We start from the raw sequence: 10,084 nt of genomic DNA on the forward strand, positions 1-10,084 counted from the left end.
AACCGCTGAGCCATTTCTCCAGCCCTTTAGACAATTTTTTAAATTTCATTTTTATTTTACTTTTTGTTAATTCTGGCATTACTTACCACAAGCCAAAGGCTCCTTACTGACTATAATAATGCTGACACCTTAGGGAAAGTTTTGTTTTTGTTGTTTGGGGTTATGTTTTTATTTGTTTGTGTCTTGAGAAAGGGTATCTCTATGTAGTCCTGCTGTCCTAGCCCTGACTAGCCTCAAATTTGGAGGGATCTTCCTTTCTCTGCCTCCTGAGTGCAAGGATTAAAGGCATATACCACCATGGCCAGCTTTGAAAGGCTATGAACAACAGAGAATCATGAGTCCATTAGAAGGAGTGCTGAATCTCCAAACACAGACACAGGCACAGGCACACAGACACACACAGACACACACAGATACACACGCAGTCTCGCAGTTTCTCTCTCTCTCTCTCTCTCTCTCTCTCTCTCACACACACACACACACACACACACACACACACACACACACCAGCTCTTCCAGGTCTTAGCCTGTGGATCCTTCCCGAAGGAGAAACTGCTGTAGCTTCTCCAGGACTAAGTAAGTATTTCAGATCCCTCTTATTTCAGCAGCCAGGTTCTTCCTTGCTAGCTAGCTAAAACTCCTACAGTGAGGACGCTATTACAACAGCATTTACCCTAGCAACCACTGGGCAGCATTTAGAAATGCAAATCTCCTGGCCGGGGCCCCAGATGAAAGAATCGGAAACTGTGGGTGTGCAGACCTCCAAGTGATTTTGATGCAAACTAAATTTTGACACCCCCCCCCCACCCCAGTTGGCAGAAAGTCTCAGACCTGGAGACTATTGGGAGTGGGAGGGAAGGGGAGGGCCAAGGTGCCCACCAGCCAACCTAGAGGGGTAGAGAAAACAAAACAACCCCACACAGGAAAACATGGGGTCACCACAGAGGGTTTTTGCCAACTCCACCGTTGCTGTGAACATAACCTTTAAATTAGCCTTGGTGAGACAGTTATGAAAGATCTTTATGCAGAAGCCATGGACTCAGGCTTCATTTCACATCGTTTTGGAGAGGGACTCCTACAGTGTCCAGAACAGGTAACTGGGACTGTGTCCACCCCAGTGTCCTTAGCTCCACCATCCCCATCCCTTCAAGACCCAAGGAAGACTCACTTCCCTAGTAGTGTGGAAGAGTGGAAAGTGTGCCCAGTCCCAGAGGCAACCCCCCCGACCCCTGTTCTGTTAGGTGGAGACACTGCTTTGCTCTTTAAATATACAGTATCACGGTACATTAATATACTACAGCAAGTATTATTTCTTAGTAATTTTCCTCAGTCCTCCTTGCTCACGCTCACCCCCCGTCCTGTTTGTTCTGTGCCTCCCCACTTGCGTTTCTAGCTTAAAATGGGCATTACACATCGAAACGTACTTCTTCTATCTGCCCTAGCTCTCTCCAGCTGCTGTCACAAAGTGACAGCCCAGGACCAGGGTGGCAGACTTCGTCACACTGTCATCTGAAGAAACCGCTCACTCTTTAGGAAGAAATGGGTGAATGTAGGCATCTCCCCTCTCTCCATTCCTTCTCCCAGCGGTGAGGACACAAAAAGCTCAGGACAGGTGCAAGAGAGTGGGAGACAGGCTCCATATGTCCTATGTCCCGGGTCACCTAGGTGTGGAGTCCGCGGGACTCAGCTGTTGACTAGCAGAGGGGCGTGGGCGCGGAGCAGAGCCCTCCCCCGCAGCCCAGAGCTGGGTGACTGACAGGCCGCATCTGCTCCAAATTTACGGCGCCTCCTTCGGCCGCGGGCGTCCTCTCCACGGCCTCTTTACCAAGTGCTGCCCCAGCTGAGGCTCCTCCCGCGGGGAGGGGGAGACCACGCCCACGCCCGCCGGCCGGGGGCGGGGAGCAGGTGTGAAGCGAGGGTCGCAGCGGCGCGCGCGGTCACCCTCCACCGCACCGCGGAGACCGGGCCTCGCCCCGGCGCGCACACAATGGCGTGGGGCCAGTCGCGGGGCGGCTCATTACCCTGACCCGCCCGGGAGCAGCTGATGGAGAAGATGGGAGCCTGGAGCGCCGCCACCGCATCGCTGGAGAGACACCGAGGTCCAGGAGCGTGGGATGGAGGGAGAGGTCCGACGCACCGGGGTGCAAACCCGCGGCAGACTCGAGGAACGGGTCCCGGGCACCGTGCAGGACGGCGAGGCGGGGGAGGGACCGACACGCGCCCCTCGAGGTGCCCTGCATCCGCGATGGCCTATTGTGTGGAGCCACGCGGCGTCAGCCTGCGCCCCGCCACTCCTTGAGCCGCGTGGGTGCGATTCATTCTTCCAGAGGTCCTACCGCCACTAAGTGAGCAACCAGCGCCGCAGACGCGTGCCTGGCGAAGGGGTTCTCCCTGGATGAAGGAAAGATGCAAAGAGGAAAGAGACTGTATGGAAATCAATGGCTCGGTGCCGGGTCCAAGTCGGTCTCTCACGCGCTTTTGGATGAGAGGACATTCCCGGGCTTCCCTTTTCCGCCCCAGCTGTTCGTCCCCCGCACCCCCAGTTTAACACCCCTTCTTCTGCTGGGGTGGGGCGAGGAGGAGGGTCTAGCCATTCCTTCATTTGTTTATTCTCCTGGGCAGTAGATGCCTTTGGACTCTGAAAGGCTGAAGGCTGACTATGTGCACCTTTAACGCCAGGGTGAGAGGATTCCTTGGGGGGAGATGGGTAAAACTTAGGGGCAGGTTCTAGGTGGTCTCACCAAGATCCCAAAGTCCTTATCCTGTGGTGTCCCCAGGTCAGGAACTCCCATGGCTTTATCTAACTCTCCTCTCTAGTAAAAGAGCCCCACAAACCGAGCAGAAAAGGGTTCAGGAGATCGTGATCTGGTAGCCAAGGGCCTGAGTTCACTGGTGGACTATATTAAAGTGAACTTTGATCAGATCCTGAAGTCACAGTCTATCATAGCCCATAGGCCAAATCCACAGCACACACACGTTTTGGCCTATAAATGTCTTTTGCATCCAATATCAATCTATTTTCCCAGCGTCTGCTCATGCTTTTGGAGCAAATATCAGAAATCTTATAGTATCCTTTGTAAATATTTCAATGTAGTTCTAAAAGAAGATAAGAAGTTTTTAAAATAGTATTAATGGGCCGATGAGGTGACTCTGTGGGTAAAGGTGCTTGCCACCAAACCTGACAGATGGTTTGAATTTGACCCGCCAGGCCCCCAGAACCAATTCCCTCACAAACTGTCCTCTAACCTCTCCATGTGAATTGCGACGTGTGCCCCACCCCACACATACACACACAAATATATAGACTGCAATAAAACCCTTTAAATAAAAGAAAGAACAGGGTTAGCACATCGAAAATAACAATATTTTATCATCAAATCTACAACTGATGACAGATTATCTTTAGAAAAGACTCCCGCTCATAAATGAAGAGGAAACCATTGAGACAGAAAGTCTCGACCTATCCGCTAAGACAGCACCTCTCCTCCAGCACTGTTGCCGACTGCCTTACTTCCTTCATTGTTCAGATCCAGACTCAAGTGAATCTATCTGTACAGTGTGTTGTGTGTTGTCTCTTTTAATCTGCTGTCATACCCACCTCTTAATTATGGTTTTTCTCCTTTCAATTCATTTGCTGAGGAAGCCAGGCCATTTTTTCCTGTGAAGTTTCCAGTCTGGATGTTGTTGAATGTATCCCTATGGTGTCATTTAACACGTTTTTCTGCCCCTATTATTTCCTGTAAATTGACTGTTAGATATAGAGGCATGATCAATTAACGCTTGATTTTTTTCCCCCAGAATGCCTCATAGGCAATGTTTCTTAGTCCATCAGGAGTAATGTCCGCTGGCCTGTTTTGTAGTTTTTATGAGCACCCAGTGACAATGATTGCCTAGGTTCATTGTTCATTGGAGACAGCTAATTCATGCCATCCTATTTCTATGACGTCTTCATTACAAGATACTTCTCTAAGGTGAACCTGCCTTCAGCTATTTGTTTATCCTAAGGTTAATTTTGAATAAGAAAGGTAAGACAAATGTTTCCCTTTTCCTATTTTTTTTTCTTTTCTTTTTGCTGTTGTTTTGTTTTTTTAAAGACAGGGTTTCTCTGTGTCACCCTGGCTGTCCTGGAACTTGCTCCTTAGATCAGGCTGATCTGGAATTCAGAGATCCACCTGCCTCTGTCTCCGAAGTACTGGGATTAAAGATATACACCACCATACCCTGCTTACTTATTAGTTTTCAAGTAATCGAGTTGATTTGTTGGCATCCTCCAAAGGTAACTGATGGTTTTAAATCCAAGCCTACACTCATGGGCAAGGGGTGTAGCTCAGTGGTAGATCATTTGCCTGGTATTTGGTAAGGCCCTGGGTTTTGTCCTCAGTACCATGAAAGCAAATCAAAATAAAAACATCATTATAATTCAGACTTAAATACAGTTAATATGCTTTAAACTCCATATGTATTGACTGATACTTTAAAATAAGGAGATGTCATATTGAAAACACTAAGCTCTGGTGTTTCCAGAGCTTTTCCAGAAGTTTTAGGGCAGACTTTGCCTGAGGGATATGGTCCCTCCAGTAAGCACTTGGTCTTGCCTTGGTCTTTTCTATCTCTTCCTGTGCTGTTGCAGGAGTGTGTTTGTAAACTAGATACATTTCAATGTTTTCATCTTATTTTTTTTAAACAATGACTTTCTTTTTTTTTTAGATTTTATTTATTATGTATACAATACAGTACACTGTCTCCATGTATGACTGCGTGCCAGAGGAGGGCACCAGATCTCACTGTAGATGGTTGTGAGCCTCCATGTGGTTGCTGGGAATTGAACTCAGGACCTCTGGAAGAGCAGTCAGCATCCTTAACCTCGGAGCCATCTCTCCAGCACCCTCCCCCCCCCCCCGTTTTCATCTTATAAATGAGAAAACTGATGACAATAATTTACCTACCCTGACCTGAATAGGAAGTGTCTCCCGGCTACCTACCAAGAAGAGAAAGCAGACTGGGGAAAACCAAGGGATTTGCACCTTACCTTCTGTGTGAGCTGAGCCAGAGGCCCAGGAACACCTGAAGCGTTCTCCTTCCTGACTTCCAGAGCAAGGTTGCAGAAGAAACTTGGGAGTATTCCAAGTGCCTCTCGCTTACCTCCCACACCCAGTCAGTCACCTTGCTTGCTAATCAGCCTCCCTGCCGTCATTCCAGGCTCCCTGCCATTCATCCTCCTCCTTTGCACTGTGGTTTTCCAAAACATAAGTACAATGGTTTTAAAATCCACCGTTAACTCATCATTGTCTTTATAGTACCCCTAGGTCAACCAGCACTGTCTTCAGGGCCTGGCTGCCTTCTACTTTATGCGTCCCCTTGACATGCTCTGCCTCCCAGCTAGATTGGTCTGTATTCGGACTCTGTACACACTGATCTCTGTGTGGTTTTGCCCTTTGCTTCTTCCACATCCACTCTGCCAGCTAGCTCCTACTTAGAGGCTAAGAACCAAGACTTGAACTTGAGAAACTCTATTTTTGACGTGTCTTGGCTGTATCAACATCCTGCTTTGCTTGTCTTCCTCAGTTTTCATTAAGAATAGCACCTTGCTACTGGTGGATTTTTGTTTAATTTGTGTTTTTAAGTGTATTTGGGCAACACTCCTTACCAGAGCTATGTCTGTATGTCCAGACATACAGACAGAAGCACACAGTATAAGGGTCCATGGAGATTTAGCAAGTAAATGAAGTCAGATGAGAGAAATGGGTTGGTGGAGTTTGTGGAGACAAGGTCCTTCCCCTCACAGAGGAGACAAGATTCCACAGTGGCTCGTGGATCAGAAGCCCAGGAGACACCGGGAACAAGCCCAGAGTTTGCCTCTCGGATGAGTCAATCCTGAGTCAATCCTGGCCCTACCTGGGCTCAGCTATCTTCCCATCAGTGTGTGGATCTGTGGGTCTCCATGCGGGTGCAGCTCCGCGCCGGCCAACCCCTCCTTCCTCCCGCTGGGAGGATAATTAAAGCGCCAAACGGCTGAGCGGGCGGGCAGTGTTCCCGGGGGCGCATTTCATCGGGGCTGATTAATGAGGCCGGGGAGTTAATGAGGAGAAAGCTAAACGGTGGAGCTGAGCAGCGACGGCCTCTCTGCGGCCCTGGAGGGGGCCCTCCGAAGGCATCTCCCGCCCTCTTCTTAGTGGCGGGCGGCAGTAGCGCCAGCCACATGGTGCCCCTGGCTCTACTCTCAGTTTTGAACTCAAGGGAGGGGGTGGCCTTACCACAGCCAGCCACAATGTAGAAGTCGTTTTGTCGTTCCTCGGCGGATGCTGAACAGAGAGACTCTGACCCTGTACCTTAAACAGCAAAGAACGTCAGGAGAGCCCACTTTCTTCTTCTCTGTGGGGGAAGCTTTGAAACTGGGTCTTAGACTACCTGCAGATTTCACTCCTAGCCAGAATAGAGATGCGGGCGGCTCTGCCATCATCAGCCCAGTGACTTCAGGCAGGTTTAGTCCTGTGAGAGGCTTCTGCACCTGTAACGACCCTTGTACTCTAGCCTACTAAACATGGCTCACTGTTACTCAGAATGGACAGGAAGCACTTGGTGAATAATCCTCACTTATTCTTCCCAACTACTCTAGGGAGCGGGCTCTTGATTTCACAGATTAGGCCCTAATCAGTAGGGCATTGAAACAGGGAACCACGACCTAAGTAGCCTGTGGTCACTCAAGTCAGCCACCTGTCTACTTTGATCCAAGGTCCCAGCTCGTAAGCAGAGAAGCTGGGAAATGAGCGCACACAGGCTATGGGCATTTGATTCTGTACTCTGAGTATCAAGCTATGACGGTGTTCTCAAGGTGATTGACAGAGATGGAGCCCTCAAGCAGACAGAGAATAGAGTGATGACCTTTTCCAAGCTTCTGTGTCCTTGGCCCTTAACCTCCGGGGTAGGACTGAGCAGGCTTGACTAACTGCAGTCACCTCTTGCTATTTCTTCTAGACAAACCATAGACATATCAGATTGTCTCTGCCTCTCATAAATGACTGCAGTTGGCTGGGTTTTTAGAGAAGAGAGCATGGGCAGGGGCATGAGGGTGAGTTTGGGGTCACTGCTTTATTTACCTTGAGTTCAAGACAAAGAGCAAACAATATTTAGCAGTTTCTCAGTCGGCCATGGTGGTGGCAGCTTGCAGTCTCAGTACTTGGGAGGTGGAGGCAAGGAGATCAAGAGCCTGAGGTCAGACTCAGCTACACAGTGGGTTCAAGGTCAGCCTGGGCTACAGAAGACCTTGTCTCAATATACTGATAGATTCCCATGTGACTCTGCCTAGGATGGCTCAGTCAAGAGCGTTTTTTTTTTTTTTTGCTCATGCAGAAGACTGGAACTTGGCTTCTAGTGTCCACACTGGGCAGTTCACAACCTTATCTGACTTGAGTTCCAGGGGATCCAATGACCTCTTTTGGCTTCTGTGGAGCCCTCTTCTACAGGCACACACATGCACACACAGAGAGAGAGAGATGGAGAGATGGAGAGAGAGAGAGAGAGAGAGAGAGAGAGAGAGAGAGAGAAAATAAATAAGACTCAAGGCCAGAGGTCAATCAGGCTCCAACAAAGACTGAATGAGTTAGGAATTGGCTGATTTCTTCTGGACAGGTATCTTCTGCTGGATCAAAGACACTGAGGTTGCTCAGGCTCACTGAAAACAGACCTGTGTGTCTGTCCTCTCTTGTCAGACACTTCCACCTTTCCCACTCAACCAACCTTGAAAAACCCCCATCCTGACTGATGCTATTCACCGCCCCCCCTCACAGTGAGGGCCAGCAGCACCCACAAAAGGGAGAGCATCAGTGATTGTCTCTGAAGGAGCTTGAGTCTAAAGAAACCAATATTTAACATCCCCATTTACATTGAAAGCGTGATTCTGATTATGAGATGGTAATGAGGGGATTAGCTAGAGGAGAGAGCCCCCCCACCCGCTACACCCTCCCACTATTCCTAACATCTCTCCCTTCCAGGCAGGGTGGGCTTACTCATGGAAGAGGGATGTGGGGGAAGGGTTTGACTATTCCCACTGGGAGAGCATCCAAGATGCCAGAGCAGGGCCAGGGCCCTTCAAGACCCTTGTGAGAGCCCCTTATTCATATCTGGAATCAATTAGGCCAGAAGAGGTGATGGGAGAGATGGGAGGCTCCTGACTCTGGTCCTTCTTATTCACCTCCCCTGCTTGTACCCCACCTCCCTAAAGGAGCCCTTTCTAGTGGGATTCTTCTCTGGATTCAGAATAGTAAATTCCTTATGTTATTCCTTGCTAAATCAAAGGGCAGAAGTAAAAGTATGCTAAGAGAATCTTGAGACCCCACACGGTGTGCACATAGAAGCTCAGCACTTGGAAGGTGGAGATAGGGAGATCAAGAGTTCAAGGTCATCCTTGGCTACACAATGAGTTTGAGGCCAGCCTGAGCTACGCAAGGCTTTCTTTCTCATAAAGAGCTGAAATCAAAACCAAAATTGGGTGGGAGGAGGGAAGGAAAGGGAGAGGGAGAGGGATGATACCTCAGTCTGGCTACTCTCCCTACAATCCCTGCCTCTCTGGGCTGGTGTCCTTGTTCTCCTTATCCAGAGCAGACCTTGCTCTTTAACCAGGCAGCAGTTCACCTCTGGTTCTTCCTATGAGGCAAACAGTGGGGATGGAGATCACCCAAGGGGGTCACCCATCCCGAGGCCCCGTTTGTTGGTGGACAATAGTGTTCAGACGGGATAATTCGGTGTGTGATTGTGGTCACGCCCCTCCTTTTGTGCCCCTTTCAGAGCCAATCTCCCAGGCCCAGATGGGTTAATCCATAATGCAGACGAGCAAGTAATTGGCTGTCAGCCCAACCCCCTGAACCCCCTCCTTATTAGTGCCACTGCCCTAATGAAGCCCAGCTTGGAGGGCCCCCTTCTCAATGAGGTGCCGGCCCCAACCCAGTCAGGCACACATGTGTCTCCGCTGCTCTGCCTGAAGCTTGGCTCCCTTTAGGGACCCCCAACCCAGCCTCCCCGGGGTGACCCAGCTGCCAGGACTGCAGCAGCCCGGGGGAGGCTGTGATGGATGGGAGGGAGTTAGTTAATAGAGCCCCAAACACATGGGCCCTGTCTCCACACACATTGCTCCCCTCCCTGACACTTATGCAGCTTCGGCTGGCAGCATCCCCCGTCTTTTAAAAGTAGCCCCATGGAATAGTCCCCACACTCATGTCCAACATGAGCTGTGCGGAAATACAGTTTAGACAGTGGTGACGGAGCTGCTTCCTTGGGCAGCGGCCCAGCTCATTGCTACGCACCCCAACCACCGTCTTTGCCCACTTGAGTCCCCGTATGAGTGTTGGATTGAGATGAACCGCGGGGTTCCACAGTCTTTCTTAATCGACAGCTTTTCTTTTCTTCACAGTTTGGTCTCCCATCTCCATCCCTTGACCACAACTCTGTTGCCACCCGTTTTGAGGCAAAACCTGCATCAAAGCCCAGCAGCTGAGCCTGACTCTACAGACAAGAGCTGCTTTGCATAGCACCTCAGGCTGGAGTTCCCTGACTCGGGAAGGAGTCAAGCCAAGTGTGGACCGCATCTGTTCAGAATTTCACAGAAGGATGTTTTAGAGGATTTTGGAAAGGACCCATCACTGCACGATTCCCCACATTTATGTCCTAATCTCACCTCTCTGCTCCCTCCTTTCACCTAACGCAAAGGTGGATCATCATACCAGACCAAGGAAGGGAAGAGGGTATGGCTGCTGTCTGGTTTTGGTCAGTTCTCAGATGTCCACTGAGACAAGAGTTCTGTATCCTAAGCTGTCTGTCCTTCTGTCACCAAACCTTTTATAAGTGATCTTTTAATATTCTTTTCTTATTAAAGTTGCAAATCAGGTCAGAGTGTGAACATGGCAGCATATGCTTATAATCCCAGCATCAGGTAGGCAGAGGGGAGAGGTTTCTGAGTTCAAGGTCAGCCTGAGCTACATAGTGAGACCCTGTTTTAAACAAGGAAAAAAAAAGTGAGAAAGAAGAAAAAAATGTATCCATTCTTGCTCGTCTGACTCAACAGTTGCTTATGTTTGGTTTCCCCTTTTCT

This window comes from Myodes glareolus, chromosome 4 (genome assembly GCF_982192425.1).
Source record: "Myodes glareolus chromosome 4, mMyoGla1.1, whole genome shotgun sequence".
NCBI lineage: Eukaryota > Metazoa > Chordata > Mammalia > Rodentia > Cricetidae > Myodes > Myodes glareolus.